This window comes from Macaca nemestrina, chromosome 6 (assembly GCF_043159975.1).
Source record: "Macaca nemestrina isolate mMacNem1 chromosome 6, mMacNem.hap1, whole genome shotgun sequence".
NCBI classification, from domain to species: Eukaryota; Metazoa; Chordata; class Mammalia; order Primates; family Cercopithecidae; genus Macaca; species Macaca nemestrina.
The window spans coordinates 58,068,136-58,085,803 of record NC_092130.1 but is presented as its reverse complement, the minus strand read 5'-3'; the positions used below and the strand labels follow the sequence as shown (position 1 = coordinate 58,085,803).

General features: G+C 39.9%; 1 protein-coding gene across 10 annotated transcripts in view; it reads left to right on the top strand.

Annotated features, from left to right (window-relative positions):
* The first annotated feature begins 16,498 nt into the window (after positions 1–16,498).
* Positions 16,499–17,668, top strand: part of SNCAI (synuclein alpha interacting protein) — a 147,014-nt gene continuing 145,844 nt past the window's right edge. For 4 of the 10 annotated variants that reach the window (XM_011710090.2, XM_071098551.1, XM_011710080.3 and 1 more), the window contains exon 1: positions 16,499–16,622. The gene's annotated coding sequence lies outside the window, so the exon portion shown is untranslated. The other 6 variants (XM_071098547.1, XM_071098550.1, XM_011710083.3 and 3 more) reach the window with 4 other exon arrangements.

The window sequence follows — 17,668 nt, the reverse complement described above, 5'->3', positions numbered from 1 at the left end:
CCAAGCTGAAAACCTAAAATCTCTGGATTCATTTCTGTTTACCACTTCACATTGTATATTTAGCTTTTCCCAAATTGAGACCAAGAGGAAAACATGGCTTTCAGAAGCAAGTTTTTCTTATCTAGCCAATGTCAGCCAATTGTTTACGCTATTGATTTGAAAATTTCCCTCCTACTCTAGGTCTTTCTTACATTGCTAATTAGCTGGTTCCTAATATCCTGTCACCAAGATTAAGATCCTCTGATTAAGGATTTATAACTGGAATCTCATTTTTATTATATTTCTTGAGAAGTGAAGTCTCCCCTTACTGTGTAATTCCTCTCTCCTGAACATGATTGGTAAATACATATTTAATTGAGTGAAAAGTAAATAAATTTTCTTTTTAAAACTGATTTATGAGAGTTTAATGCTATCCAAATCAAAGTCTTTAATTATTCTTTAATCCTTCAAATAGCTACTTCATTGAATACAAAATTAATTGATGTTATACCTGCAAAATTTTCTTGATGTTGTACTAAAGCTAAGTAAATTGAATGAACATCATCACTTATAGAAAAATTAGAAAGCACTGTATTTAAATAGAATGATGTCCAAAATAGCTCAGTAGCCAGGCAAATATATTCTTGGTAATAAGAGAGTTGGCTAGTCCAGACAATCTCATAAAAGGACACAGATGAAACTAGAGAGATTGGCTAGAGAACTAATTATCAATTGAATATAGAGAAATAATTAAAGGATTTTATTTATTGCAGTCTGTGAAATGAATTTTTACATATATTTAAGAACTGTAGAGAAATAGACAATCTTCTTCATTAGAACCTTAACTTCTTTTCCCTATTATTGTAATCAAAAATTACATCACATACTGCAATTTCAGTAGCTGCTTAGAATATATGATTGACTACATGGAATCTATATGGTTTAAATAAAAAGCAATCATGATATGAAATAGGGAATTCAAAAGTATCAGAAAAGATAGGACTGAGTTGAAAAGACAAGAGACAAAGGTAATAGTTGAATCAGTTGGAACAATGCTGTCTTCTTTATCCCAGTCTGACCCAATATGTGTCTCTTTTGAGCTCTCTAGTTGAACAACATGTGATGGGCATTTAAATAAGGTTCCATAGAAGCAGTTAGTATACCATGTGTCCTATAACAGACAAGGGCAGGTCAGCCATGAAAGAAATGAGATAGAAGCATGAGAAAAGTAATCACTGAAGTTCACACTTTTCAAACAAGATCTTTTACTACCTCTTTTGTGGAACATGAAGAGACTGCCTCATATTGAAGAATGTTCTCTGACAGAACTCCTTTCCCCTGCTGTGGGAGGAAAGCTAAGGACTGCTGAACTACAGTTGCAGCTCTGTTAGGATATCCCATGAAGTTTCCTGTCAAATGGCAGAAGGCTAGGCCTAAGTTAGTGTGGTAGGGAGTTGCCTCCAATGTGCTTTGAGGAGTTTCTAAAAGCATTTCTGTCACCAAATACCTCCCATAAGAAAGCACTTGGAAGTCCCATCATAATATTCATTCCTTTTACATAAAGGAGATCTTAACCAGACTCAGGAAGACCTTCCTAGTGACACGTAGTCTACCCAAGAGGTATATCCATGAGTGACCTGAACTGTATAGGTTTCTCAGCTTGGTTCCACATCCTATTGGGATCCAGAGGGGGCGGACCCCAAGACAAGCATAGTTGGGTGGCAAGAGTAGGGTGAAGACAGAAAAGTCTGAGACGTAGTAAACATTCCAGATTAAAAATAAAAACAATAAAATGTGGTCCTATGCACACCATCCCATGGCGAGAATATCGGGTTTCTAGAGGCAATGAAACTAAGGGCCTATTTGAGAAATAGAAAGCCATTGGAAAGCAAAGTGAGATGGTTAGTACCCAACATAAACTTTGCCTACCCCACAATTTTGCAGTCAAGTCCTGACTTTGAGTTAGGAGAGGAACAACTTTGGTGGCAGTCATTTATGACTCATGTATGATTGTCAAATGAAGTAAAGTAGGAGAAGTCACAGAACTCTGGCAGACTCGGGCTTCTGACTCTCTTCTGAATGTCAGTGTTGCACAGAGATCTGATATCAGAAATTTATCTTCCTTGTTAACAAAGAGGGACAGCTTTAACTGGCCACTGATTTTTGAGCTAATAATCTGCCACATTTGGAGATTCCATTACAGAATTCTCATGTTATTTTCTTACTTTCAGTAGAACTGAAGAAAACAGTAAACCAGAAATGAAAGTGATCTCTGCTCTCTCTCTGGGGTCACAGGCCAGTCACCTGCACATCCTGTACCAGTCAGGTTATCTGGACAAACAAGGAGAGGGAGCAGTGCTACACATCAGTCAGCACATTTTATCTCACTGCTTTCCGCCATAAAAATGCCAGCGTAAAGAAAATTAAGCCAGGTGATAAACCACCACAAGAAAAGATTGTTTTTTCCAAATTTTCTTGCCTGAAGAAGGTAAAGGAAAATATTAAAGGTAATTGGGTCAGGCTTCAGTAACTTAAGTGTCATATACCACCCACTATGCAACCCCCCCAAATAGCCTGCAGGATTAATAATGATCCAAAAGCAAAAAAGGAAAAACTCAACTGTTTGAAAACTCATGAGGTTTCCTCAGGAAGGAATTCAAAGAAGATAAAATAAATGAATCCTGTCCACTAGGCTGACTAAAGAGTAGCAATTGTATTGTCAATCCTGCCAGGACTCAAATGCGCCCTCAGAATTCAGAATTAGAGGTACTTGTAACCTCTTGATTTAGACAAATGGACAATAGACATCTACCTGAAGGTGAAGAATGGTTTTACTAACTGTCTTGTGTGGTAATTGACAGCAGCTGACAATGAAAACGGCAGAGAGGTAGGTTAAGAGGTCAGTCATCTGCCAAGGCCTGTAAGCCTGGAGCATGATTTGAATGTTACACATGAGCACCAGGAAAGGCTGTGCACGTGTGACTGTGGGTATAGAACTCACCGATCCTGGATCAGATAATTTATGTTGATGTTTCTTCTCGTGTCACATGTCAAATCATGCCTCACTGGCTGCTGCCAATTTCATCAGACCCAGTGTACACAAGGAACTGTGCAGGGTGAAGGTTTTCATTGGCCCTTGTCCTTAGATCATTAGTTCGTAGTTTGCAATTAGAGAACTGCTGCAACAATAATTCAAGTAATCATAATTTTTAAAAAGAAAAGCATTTAAGGATATATTCAAAGTTGTGTATAATTATTATTAATATATCATTGGGACTAATAGCAAAAGCAAAAAAAAAAACAATTCAAAAACTAGAGACAAACTAAAGCCCATCAATACACTGAAATATTAATCAGGCATTAAGCAAATGAGGTGGATTTATAAATTTATAAATTTTGAAAAGATGTCCATAAAATGCCTTAAATCATTAAAAATTAAAAGAGTTTGGCCAGGCGCAGTGGCTCATGACTATATTCCCACCGCTTTGGGAGGCCAAGGCGGGCAAATGGCTTGAGTTCAGGAGTTCGAAACCAGCCTGGACAACATGGTGAAACCCTATCTCTTCAAAAAATACAAAAAAAAATTAGCCGGCCATAGTGGCACACACCAGTAAACCCAGCCACGTGAGAGGCTGAGGAGGCAGGAGGATCAGCTGAGCCCACGAAGGTTGAGGCTGTAATGGGCCGTGAGCACACAACTACGCTCCAGTCTGGGCAACGCATTGAGACTCTGCCTCAATTTTTTTTTTTATTTTTAAAAAAGAATTAAATTGAGAAAAATATATATATTTTGATTCCATTTTTTTGTAAAATAAGAAATTTTTTAGATATATGAGAGGAAAAGAATCTGAAAGAGTACACTTGAGGATGCACTTGAGGAATAGGTTTGAAAAGAGTAAGATTTGGATTTTATTTCTTACTGAATATACTCTTTACTACTTACATGTTTTGAAATGAGCATAAATTCGTTTATTAATTTTTTAAAATAGCCAATTAATTTCTTCTTTAAAAAGGGGAAAATGGTAAAATAGAAAAAAACAATATGGGAAGAGCTGAGAAGTATGGTTCAAAACTGTATTTTTGTGGGCAGATCACTTGAATTGCCAGGGGTAGTTAATTTTATTGTACTTGCTTAGTTTGTGTTCAATTCTATTGGACAGCTTAAGATCTATATTTTCTCTTTAGAATGCCAATGTGTGTGTCTGGCATGTGTGTGGTTTCTGATAGCACACTGAGAGAAAGAAAGAGAAAATGTTGCATTATTTCTACTTTTCTTATTTTTGTTCTCCATTTGGGGAGGTCCTTTTTATTCTTTTTACCCTTCCCTCATTTCTTTCTCTTTTATTACCTAATTTTTATATTTTTATTTGTGCTAAAACTGTGTATTATTCGTGAATCTTTTGCTTACAAGAGACAGAAACCCAACTCAGACAAGCTTATGCCATAAAAAGGAAGTCGGGTTAAATTTTTTCATCAAGATTTTCCTTCCTTCCTTTCTCTCTCTCTCTCTCTTTCTTTCTTTCTTTCTTTCTTTCTTTCTTTCTTTCTTTCTTTCTTTCTTTCTTTCTTTCCTTCCTTCCTTCCTTCCTTCCTTCCTTCCTTCCTTCCTTCTTTCTTTGTTTCTCTTCATTTTTCTACCTCTCATTGCTGCTTTTGTCTATATTGCTTTCATTCTCAACCAGGGTGTTCCTTCAGGGTAGCAAAGATGGCAACCGTGGCTTCCCTAGGCTTACATCACCATCTGAGCTAACAAAACTAAGAGCACAAGAAAGACTGCCTCTTTTTAAATAGGTCTAACCAATCCTCTGTCCCTGTGCAATCTTTATGGCCAAGAGGATGTGAGACCCTGATTGGCTAGTCATGGTCATGTGCCCATCCCTATAGCGAGGGAGGCAGGCAAGTGTTCAACCCCTTTATCAATGTGGGGGAAAGAAGGTTCTCAGAAGATAAAGGTAACAGCTCTTACAAGAAAAAAGAAGGTCTGCTAAGCAGGCAAAAACAACATGGAATATTAAGTGTCATATTTCATATACAGAAGTAACAGAGCCACCTTCATTTTCTTGGGCTTCCTAAAGGTTTGAAAGTTTCCCTGCCCAAGGCTTCTATACTTTCTTCTAAATATTTCTCACTGGATTAGAAGATATGGTTGCTTTTGGTGTTCTTACCTGTGTATCCTGTTATGAGCAAAAAGTTTGCTCTATTTCTCTGGTTTGTCCAATTGACCTGTCATTTGCCTTTCGGTGATTTATCTTAAAAGGAAATTATGGTAAAATGAAAAATTTTGACTTTTAAAACACCTTATTTGATTACAAGGGGAAAAAATACAGTGTTTCAGATACAGTTTTTGAAAGTCTTGAGCTGGTGAGTTATTGCATAAAAATAACTTATGTTCTTTTTCCTGAGCCAGCAGCCCTTTAAAAAGCAGGTGTTCCGGATACTAGAGATGACAAACAGCTTTATAACTAATGCGAGGAAGAGCAGAGGACAGTGGACTCCTCTGCCAAGTGTTAAAGCCAAGGGGAAATATTCCAAAATGGACTTTTCTGTAACTATCTCAAAACAGGGGAAGCCAGAGGATTAGTAAAACAGTAAGTGTACAGTCTATTCACTTTGAAGCCTGACATATTAGCCAGTTTGCTAAGGGCATACATTTATGTAGATCTTTTAAAGGGAAAAGATTTTTCTTTCAGCCAAGAATAAAGATACAATAGTTTTTTTCTGTCTTCAGCTCATTTTAAGTATCATCAACATCTGTTGCATAGTCTACTTGGAGTGAGACTATTTTTATGCAGTTTGCAGAATGCACACTGGATTCTTAACACACTGACTGTAAAGGCTTATTTCCTGATTATTAAGTTGTTTTAGAGAGAAGAAGAAAAAGATATGTTAGGTATAGGTTAGAGAATCATGCAGGCTCTCCTTCTGTTTGAAGAAGCACAATGGACCTGGATGCAGCCCCTCAGCCACTGAGCACAAGGATAAAATAGTGTTTTGTTTTGTTTTTTTAATATTCCCAGTTTCCTTCTTTTGGAACATCTACAGAGCACATCAGTAATTTCCTTCTAGCATTTATTGATGAGTTTTCTACCAAACATCAATTTTTCCCATACTGTGTAACTGTCATATTCATCTGTTACCATTCACATAAACCTGTAGCTAGTTAGCCACCTGTTTTCCCCCTTTCGACAATACTGCCATCTGTTTTGATGGAATGGTTTGGGATGGATGTTTAGGGAGCAGGTTCAATGGGGATGATTTTTCACCTTCCCAAGAACAGAACAGTCCAATAGAAATACTACATAACTGAAATATGTGATTTTAAAGTTTCTAGTAGCTGAATATTTTTAAATTAAAAATTACTGGTGAATTTTTATTTTAGAATACTTTATTTCAAAGTAAGACTTTGAAATCCAGTGTTTCTATTACCTTCATAACACGTCTGAATTCGGACTAGCTATATTCCAAATGTCCTATGACTACATATGGCTACTGTATTAAACAGTGCCATAGAAGGACTAGAAGGACTCTGTAGGCTCTATTTAAATTATCCACTGTGAACATATGGTCCTTTTATATAACACTACCTAGTTCTGAGTAGCTTAGGATACTGTGAACATAAAATTGTTTTTTTCAAAAATCCTTGTTTCCTCAAATCTGTACCAAGATTCCAAGTTATTTTCCCTTAGTCAATCTAGCTACTAAAAGTCATTTCCAAAGTCATGACAGATTTTAGAAAACGTGGAAAGTTAGAGGTGAGGAGAGGTGCTCAAAATGTATAGCTCGTAATTCTTAAGTTAAATTCTATATTAGATAATGACATTTTTAAGAAAGTATCTACCTGGTTATTTATGATTCTCATAGACTTTTCATCACCTTCATGATTTCTGCTACACCTGACTTACTCTCACATTATTTTATGTTCTAGTCTCAATTCTCTAAGGTTTTGGAACAGTTAGTCTCCTTTTTACCTTGGCTACACGTTTCTAATAGCAGTGACTGATCCTCATGTCAGAGGATGCCCTAGGAGTTTCTACTTTCTTTTAAGACCTGCTTTCTAGGGATGACTAGTATGTGGTGACATTGATCACATCAAGGCTTTGCAAGCACTTTAATATGTCAACATTTCCACTTGTGTTTTCTGCATCTATGGTTAATGGTGGTGGTGGTGGTGACGATTGTGTTTGTTTTTGTATGCATGTGTGCCAGTCCAAGGGGTACACATAAGCCTCATTACAGCCTCCTTAATCACTTAATTAATTTGGGAAACACTCTGCACACCTTTTTGACTTCTGGGTGGTGGTTGGATGGACATTCAGCAGTACAATCTGCCTCCCCTACCTGGAGCATTCCTCTATTCACTATTCACATCATTAACTTCTGGTTCTTCAAAACTCAGCAGTCTTCCCTAACTGCCCAAGGCTGTATTAGATCCTCTCTTTATTTTCTGCCACAGCTATCTGTTTTTTGTCTTCATAGCACTTAGCAACAAGGAAATACACATGTTTATTGACTGTCCATAAGGGCATTCTGTTGTGCCTGTTCTGTTCACCTCAACACAGTCTAAACAATTATCACAGTGCCCAGTACATAGCAGGTGCCCAAGAGTACTTGCTGGATAAATGCATGGAAAAGTACTTTATATTTTTTCAAGAACTGTATTTTTCCATTGATAACAAATTAATGACAAACATATCAAAATCTTATTAAAATCGGTCCAGAGTTTAAAATGCTAATGACACTCCTCTCATTACAGATGTTTCGTTTTTGAAAATTCTTCTTCTATGTCTGTTCTTGAGTTATGAGTCAAATCATCTTTGGCGGTCTGGGTAGAATGTTAATGCTGTTTACAAACCAAAGTTTAGTATCAAATGAGAAGATCTAAATATTAAACGTCTTAAATTGCCAGAGAACCAATGGCAATACTTAAACATGAACTAAAAGGTTTTCCAAATAACATTTCACATACTGTGACTATAATAAAAGCAGGGTTGTGGAAAACTATACGTTTACCATATAAGAATATAAGATGTACTATTATTGTGGCTTAAGGAGCAAATAATTCAAGTTCTATTTAATGCCATGATACAAGTGAAGAAATAAAGATATTTATAGGCAACTCACCAGCACTCAGTTTCAGGGTCCATATTTCAAATGGATTCACCCATACTCCATAGGCATTATAGTGTTTACTTACTTAACAAACAGTAATTATCTTAGTATGTTTAACTGTAAATTTTTAAAAAATATTAGCTTATTTAAGTTTCATAGTCTTTTGAAGCAGAGACTATTAGCATCCCATGTTGTAGCTGAGGGAACTAAGGCCTGGTCACATCATATAATGTTGAAAATAAAATAGGGCCAAGGGTAGTGGCTCACATCTGTAATCCCAGAACTTTGGGAGGCTGAGGCGGGTGGATCACTTGAGGCTAGGAGTTCGAGACCAGTCTGGCCAACATAGCAAAACCCTGTCTCTACTAAAAATATAAAAATTAGCTGGGCATGGTGGCGCACACCTGTAATCCCAGCTACTTAAGAGGCTGAGGCATGAGAATCACTTGAACCCAGGGGGCAGAGGTTGCAGTGAGCCGAGATCATGCCACTGTACTCCAGCCGGGACAACAGAGTAAGACTCTGTCTTAATAAATAAATAATAACTCTAAAGCTAAAATCAGTAAAGCTGGGGTTTGAACCCATGGAGTCTGAACCTTGGGTTAATATCCTTAAATCCTCTATACTATAGGGTTACACTGGACTTTGAATTTAAAAGCATTTATTACATCAATAATTACTTTCTTTTCTTTTCCTACAAACCACCTTTAAAAAATTCCCCATGATTTACAAGGAACTTTTTTTTTTTTAAATCAGCCATCAGCTTTTTTTTTTTTTTTTTTTTTTTTTCCATCTAGCTCAATATGTAGTTAGCATTTTTCTCCTTGTTTTTTTCTAAAAATGACCATATGTCCCCAGTCTGGGGAATTTGGTACTAGAAGCTACACATTTGGGGAAGAAAGTAAAATTCACAAGATAGTCATATCTAAGAAGACTGAAAATCTTACTTCATTTTCAGAACTAGTCTTTCTTCCCAAAAGTTGTTTGGAATTAGGATTTATTCTGGTTTGGAACAGTGGTGATTATAATTACTTAAGCATTCCATTCACTGACAGCTTTCTGCTGCTACTTACACATAACGATTCTAGCATCTTTGTGGGGCTTATCCAAGGGCAACAGGTTTCTGTCCTATTAACTCACTAAAAGCTGCTTAAAGATAAAGCCAGAGACTAAAGTCAGTTATAGCTTTAATCCCCATTGGATCGAAATCCCCTTTGTCCATTTCATAGCCATGTGCATCATCCATAAACCAATCTAATTATTTCCAAATGCATGTCCTTACTCTCAAGTTAGAATAGATAAGTAAAATGATAAATTACTTGTATTATAAAGACAACAGAAACTCTGAATCCAACTATATCAGTGGATTTATATCATAGTAATATCAAAGCACAGATTATATGCTATAGTACAATTATTATCTAAATGAAGAGAGGAGACTTAATAGTTACCTCTAGGACCAGAAGCAATTAAAAATATAATGCTGTTACAATTGATAAGTAATCAATAGAATGTATTTTCATTGGTTTTATAGTCTGCAGCCATGTCAGGTCCACATGCATGTGGCATGATGTTCGGAGGTTGACCTGCATTCCTCTTCAAATCATTTAACCACACTCGGCTGACCTGCATTCCTTTTTAAACAACCTAATCAAATTTATTTCAAATACCAAAACCTTCAGTTAGAGATTTAATCTGTGTTTTTGCACACGTGTGAAATCTCTAGTGTCTAAATGTGCCCTTGCCTAAGAGTACTCCATGTTTACAGAATATAAATTTCATAAGATTTCCCAATTTTTCAGTCTCAAGTGAACTTTCTCATTTTTTTCCCCTGAAACTGGAAATCCCCAATCAAGGTCAGACTACCCGAGATGATGTTTGGTTTTCTGCATGTTGGCCTATAATCAGGGAGTCATTCTGGGAGGGAAAGTATAGGTGCCCCTCCCTATAGATGTCTCTCATCCCCTTCTCCCCCTCGCCTTACATAGTCTTTAATCTGTGAGATATACCAGTTGTTGAAAGCACCCATTCTAGGCCTGCATCATAGAAAATATTTCTCTTTCCTATTGCCCACGTTGGAAAGTAGTATAACCCAGTAGGCAAATTACTAATTTGGAAGCCTTTGTATAGTAATTCTATGGTATAGCATCCACTAGAGGACTTGCCTGCATATGTAATAACTAAGATATTGCTATACACATATGTCATGTTATGAAAATAAATGTGGTGCCCATTCAGCAAGGGTATGGCATATTCATTTATCCCCAGGATGAATACTCTGATGTAGGAGGGCTATTTATTTCACCAATAGAGAAAACAAACCTAAGAAAAAATTAAATAAGTCTGTACAATTTGTAGGGTTTTAAACACTCCTCAGCTATTAAAATAACCACTTTTTGGTTAAATAACAGATCCATGATATCAATTTACATTAGTGACTAAAGTAGTTATTAATGAAGATTTTAAAAAAACAGTAGAATACAAAGGGAGAAATGATGGTGTCAAAGAAGAGAACCAGAGAACATTGATTTTATTCATGCCCTTATAATAGAAGAACACCCTAAATCTGAATATCAGGATGTTTCTGTAGGTTTATTTTCCCTTAGACTTTTATAGGGAAGAATAGACAAATTACAGGTGGGATGATTTATTGTTTGGGTGGTTTTGCAGTCAGGGGAATCTAGGTCAGTTAGCTGAAGAGGAAATGTTTATCTCTGTGTCTAGCAAGTTTCAGAGGGACAAACAGTTTTAATCTCAGCTAATCATTCATAAGATAGAGAATGGGAAGTTGAAGCGCCTGTGTCTGGTCTTATCAGCACATCCAGGCAAAAAGGGGAAAGTCTGTGTTTGGCCTTGTCCTAGGTAAACAAAGGAGTCATCTGTGAATCTTATAGGGGTCGTGAGAAAGAGTGGGCTGTGAGTTTTATTTAAGTCACATGAGCAAGGGTGGCTTTTTGTGGTGAGCCATTTCCTGGAACACTAAAAAACTGAGGGATTTTTCAATCATCACTGTTTTCTGGGAGCACCAGGCTCAGGTAGATTTCAGCGTTGTCACTGAAAACCTCATTCAGACCAGGGGCAACAGTGGACAGACAGGGAGATGTGATGTGACCCAAGGGGAGTCATTCAAATACACCTGAATTTGGCCACCTTGGGAGGGTAAAGGCTTTTCAGTAGAAGTATCCAGGAAAAAGCAACCTGTTGAAGACAATGTGGATAGAATCCCTGAGAAAAGCAACCAGTCCAGTGGGGCTCAGGTAGCTGTAGAAATACCACTTTTCAATCAAAATTGAAGGTTTACAGATGACGCTGAGTGAGGACAGGAAAAGAGTCCCTCAAGGCTTAGGTGGAGAGTGAGCCCAAGTCAGCCTCAGTGCTAACCTGCCAAATCCCAGCTGTTGGGTTAAAGTAAGAGTAGTTCAATCCAGTCATGAAGTCTATACATTGCCTGCCTGAATGGAGTTTGAAATTCATAGTTCCTGTCTGTATTCTAGCTGCTACACAGATTGACTGTACTCTCTGATGGTAACTCATTAGGGAAGATAAGCACAGCAGAAAGATCATAGCCCCCAAATCACATGATTTCCAGAAAACGCGTTAGTCCCTTGTGGATAGTCTCTCTATATATTTGCCTCAAAATGCCTCATAACACATGGCAAGACACTCATTTATCTGATTGTGTTTTTTCACATGTCTAATAGTTTCCATTTAAAATACCAACAACAAAGCTGCTGATGAATGATGTGTAGGAATGGGTAAAACAGAGTAATAGGATTAATTGGAATCCCAGGATAATCTCAGGGAATCCAATTAACAATCCATAAGATTTCTTCTACACTAAATCTTTTATTAAAGCTGTTATATTATAAGCAGTCAAACTTCTGGATTTGGATTTCATCTCCCTCCCCATTATAACTATCAGAGGTGCTAAGAAGATGCAGAATACTAACACTTGGCCCAAGAAGAGAGAAAAAAAGAAATACTGAAGGAAAATAACTTTTTAAAAGTGAAAAGTGATCACAAAAAACAGATCAGGTGAGGAATATCAAATTGTTAGTCACACCCAGCTCGAGCACACAAGGACACACATGGCAAAAAAGATGTGCCCCGGCCTAAAGAAAAAGATAAGGGAAGCACGTTCAGGTAAAAGGAGGTGGAGAGAAACATGTAAGCGTGACCTAAAACCTGCTAGAAAACTAGGTAACTCCACGTTTTTCTATAATGATTTCTTTACTTGTAAAACTCAAAAATGTTCAAACACTGGATTCCTAATCATTCTTTATCGAAGTCCACAGTTCTTTACTCTTTTTTTTCTGCAGTTATTTCAGAAATTAAAACTACTATAGAATTTATACTTCTCTTCAGCATCCATATTTATACTTAAGCTCTCTGGCTTTTATGTAAAATACCCAGAGAATTTTCTCATGTTTTATAATATCTACAGTGAAGTATAATATGTTCATATTTCCTATTATTATTTACCAAATATTCTAAGGATTATTTACCAAATATTCTAATTATTACCAAATATTCTAGGATTATTCTAATATTGTAAGAATTGCACTTCTTTGTCCTCTTGTGATTTGGTGGAGCCACACAATTAGTTCAGGCCAATGAGCTGTGAGCAGAAGTGATTTGTGTAACTTCCGAGCCGAAGCATTTAATTCCTAGTATAAAATATTCGAGGGATGTATTTCTCTATCTAGAATTACCAGCAATATTGTTGTTAGTGGCTCCTCCACGGGGCTGCAGTCTTTTCTTTTTTTTTTTTTTTTTTTTTTGAGGCAGTGGGTGGATGAGGTCTCACCCTGTCTCATAAGCTAGAGTATAGTAGAGGAATCATAGCTCACCGTAACCTCAAATTCCGGGCTTCAAGGTTTCCTCCTGCCTTGGCCTCTCAAAGTGCTGAGACTGCAGGCATGGGCCACTATACCTGGCTTGGGCTGGAGTCTTAAAGTGAGAAAGACATGAAGTAAAGATGCAGCCCATGGGCAACTGTTGTACAGTGAGAGCAAGGAATACATTTTTATTAATCTATGGAAGTTTGGGGTTGTTGCTATGGGATTATTTGTTACTGCAGCACAACCTAACCTATCCTGATGGATATAATCAAATTTGCATAAATATTTAGTCTGATTCTTGATATAAATAACTTATAATTACATATATACAGTGGGAGCCAAGCAAATAAAACTCAACTCCAGAATAAAAGAGCAGCCTGACCTGACCAATTACAGTTCCCAAACAGAATCAGAATGACCCAGACTCATCAATGAGAATAAAAAATCTGAGCTTTTACCATAGATTTGGATGGTTAAGTCAAATCTACACTTTAAAAATAGAAAAAATAAGGAAGATTTTTTTCTATTTGATCATCAATAGTGTTATGGTAGTTTTATCCAATTTCTGTAGCACAATAAAGATATATTTATAGAAATTGGGTAAAAGGATAGAGGAGACAGATGTTTAATTGTAATAATTAAATGAACAAATTACTGGCAGCTCTTTGGCAGATGATATACAGAGTGAAATGCATTTTTGTACTAATTATTTTCAGTAGCTAACTCTTGAGTATAAAAATGTGTTCAGTGTTGAGGATCCAAATATGAGTAATATGTACACCCTGTCATCATGATGGGAACTGACAATTGAATAGAAGGGGATAAGAAACAGACAAGAAACAGAAGTATGCTAAGTGCTTTAAGAGGAGTATACCCTGTGCTGTGGCAGGCATGGGTGGGGCATCCTAAAAAATGGTAAATGAGTCAGTGGCTGTGCTGCTGCTAAGCCACGTCTAGGGAATAACTAGCCCATAGAGGCAGCTGCTTGATTAGAAAACTGAATGCCAGAAACTGGTTGTCAGTAAGAAGCAACATAAGGACTACTTCCACACTTTGGTATATCAATTTGTAGTTAGAATTTGGCAAGGGTATGTACAGGAGAAGCAAACCAATAAACAGTCCAAGGAAAGCAAACACACAGCCTATGTGGGAAAGTGTATATAAGCCTAGATTTAAATCACACTGTAAAAACAATCACATGGAAACAATGCTAAATATGTAATCAAAAACATGTTAGAAACCAAAAAAAATAACAAAAGAACTATAAAAAATAGAGGAAAATATCCGAAACAACAACTCAAAAGATTGCTCTTTTACACTGTGGCATGCTATTCCCTTGGCTATGCAAAAAAAAAAAAAAAAAACAAACAAACAAACAAACAAACAAACAAACAAAAAAATACCACTTTATTTATTTCCCAGGATAACCCACTTTCTGTACATACAGCAGTATCAGGCCCCTTCTTGTTGAATCATTTACACTGAATTAACACCTGGCTCGACCAGAGCTAATGAATATTTAGGACAGTTGGAAGGAGATGACCATTTATAATTCTTCAGTAAATGAATCCTTCAATAAATTAAAATGATTTTCAAAAAACAGGGTGTCAAAATATTTAAGAGAATGGAAATAAAGTATGTTCTCTGTAGATCATGTCAAGGGTGACACCAATCCCATCCATATCTACTGGATGAAAGCAAGATGTGCTTTTCTCAAAATTTACACTAGGCAAAAAAAAAAAAAAAAAAAAAGAGGCAGTTTTATTTTAACCAGATGTGAACAAATCAAACCCAATATTTTCAAGTATTTTTAGTGCCACATGATGTCATCCAATTTTATATTTTCTACTGGGGGATAATGTGTATTTTTAAAATTGTGAAGCCACTTTCCATGTATGTACTTAAGTCTTACACACGATAAATTACAATAAACAAATTACAACAGCACAGGACATGATCTTGGCTGTTTATGTCAACAGCCAAGAAAGACATTTAGGTTTCAGTAGGAAATGGAATTAGACACATGTGAAATGTCTTCCGCTGGCATTCAAGGTAGTCCTCACTTCAGTGACGATGGTCCTGGTCCAAACAGGTCCAGGGCAAGCATTACTCTGCCTATGCCCTCCTAGTACAGCGCAGCCTGTGGACTCCACAAAGACTGAAGGCAGTCTTAGGCTAGTTATTCAGGAAACCCCAGCTTTAAACAACCAGAGCCTTCCTTTTTTGTTGTAACAAGATCACACATCCCCATTGCTACTACCCAGATAGTGCCGGGTGTCCCAGGATCTTGGCACTGCTCTTGTCCTCTGGAACTGGCAAGGGAATGAAGATGCCTCTAAACTGACCAAGACTTACTTCCTCACGCTCTTCTCTGGGGCAGCATCAGGCAAGCAGTCATACCCTGCAACAAGAGTGTTGTCCTCAATGGCTTTGCTGAGTGAACTTCTCCGCGTCATCTCGCCTGGGAAAGAGATTTCTCAAAGATCATTTAAAGCTTTCCAGAGGGCAACAGCAAGACAGTAGTGAGCCAAGGTTACCATAAATGCTTCCACAACCCCTGATTTCATTTCGGAAATAAGGAAAGAAGTAGTCACCACTGCAGGCGTTGCTGACTCCTCATCCAGCAGCCTCCCACCCCCAATCCCTCAACAATTAAGATACAATAAAAGTAAAGTTAATATTACTGTAGGGCCATTGGTACATTGAAACGTCGTTGAATTAAAAAGTCTTTATTTCAGCCCAAGATCTTCTCCATCCACCCACACTTGAGCACAGAACATTCCAGGCAGGCAAAGCCACCCGTGCCCTCCTCTCCTTGGCCACGTCCTCAGGGGTGGGCGAGCTTCGGGGAGAGGGGTGGGGGTGACGACTCCGTGCCAACGCAAAATACTCTGCCAAAAGGCTTCTCAGACATGAGTTTCCCAGGGCCATGCCCACCTTCCGTTCCCCGCCTTCCTGAGTCTCTTCTCCCGGTTTATGCTGGAACCCTGGAATGGTCTGGGGACCAATGAGATGGCAGCGGTTGACGCTTGGATCACGGTGAGGGGGCGATTTCCAGGGGGAGAGGCCGCGAAGCAAGGAAGGGGGGGCAGGAGGAGAAAAGTGGGAAGCGGGGACAAAAAGTAGGCGGGGAGGAGAGGAGAGCCCCAGTTGGGGAAAAGCAACGGCAGTCGAGGTAAAAAGAGCGAAAGGTAAAGAAAGAGCAGGTTCGTGAACAGGAGCCGGCGGGCAGGCCGGGGGATCCCGGGCGAGGAAGCGGCGAGGGAGGGGCGTGGGCCGGGCCGGGGGCCCAGCGGGGAGGGTCACTGTCAGTCAGGCTGAGCTGGGCTCGCTGGCCGGGGGGCGGCCGCAGGGGCGCAGCGCAGCCTGAGGGCGCGGCAGCCCCAGCAGCCTCGGCAGTGGCAGTGGTGGCCGCGCCCCCGTCCCCGGCCGGGCGCCCGCGCTGCGTTCCGCGTACCCCAGCGCCGGTTCCGGCCGGCGGCCGCCCAGGCTGCCCCCGCCCGCGCGCGCCCGTTGGGGGGCCCAGGGAGCTGCGCCCGCGGCCGGGCCGCATTGTGACGTAGCGGGGCCGCGGCAGCGCCTCCGCCGCTCGCCTGCTCCCGCCGAGGCTGTTCTGCTCCCGCCGCCGCAGTCCGTCCGTCGGTCCGTCAGTCCCTTCGCGCTCCTGAGCCGCCGGCGCGCGTGGCGCCCCGGGTGAGTCCAGGTCCCAAACGGACCCCGCGGGGAGGCGGGGGGCGAGGAGCTGGCGGCTCAGCCTTTCCAAGTTTGCACCAGGCGACCCTGGCGGGTGTCGCCCCGTGCTCCCCAAGCCCGGGGCCCCCTTTGTGCCGCGAGTCTCGGCTGCTTGGGACAGCAGAGGCGTCTCTGCAGAAAGGGTTTGGGGGGAGGTCTCTATAGTAACAGTGGTGGCGGCAGCGGCTGTTTTACTGGGGAAAGGGGGAAACAACCCCCGCCTCGGTTTCCAAAGGATTGTTCTTTTCATTTGCCTGCCTCATGTGGTTCTTATTCTTGCTGCCACCCGGGATCGTATCGCAGGCAGGGATGGGCAGTGCCGCGGCTCGGAAGAGCTGAGGTAAGGAGGGGCGAAGTAATAGTAATAGCGACGGTACTAACAACGGTAGCAATAGCTGTAGAAGAGGGACGTCTGGTGTTGCTGCCGCCCCTCGCTCATCAGCACGGACTCCCCGACTGCCCTGTCCAGCCCGGGCTCTGTCAGCCTCCCTCTAATGCTGTCCTGCGTCCCAGGCTGGTCCGCGTCAATTTCAGCGGGGACTGTTTCTCTCTTGGCCTTCTCTCTTGGCGATGACTTTCATCTGCAGGTGGTAAGTGGGGTGAACCCAATTTTGGCTATTGTCAAAGGCCACATTTTGTTTATTTCATTTTTACGAAAAGAAAAGAGGGAAAATTATGAGCCATTACTGGCAGCCATACAGTTTCCACAGGAAATACTAGCATTCTTTGAGGAACACGCTACTGCTTGCAGCGAAGAAAGTCTTAGGAAACAAAAAGGCAACAGCATTGTTGCTCATTTTCAATGGACCTCTAGGAGGGGGGAAACGTGTTGTTTTTTCCTGTGGTAACGTTGCTTTCCTTGGGAAAGTTAATTAAGGAAGCATTACTGTCGGTGCCCCTTTTCACTTGCTGGAGGCAGGGTCCGATTCCTCTTGGCTGTTACTGACAAGTGCCCATCAAAGAGCCCAGAGGAAGAGAGAACTGCTGCAGGACAGTCTCGCCACACA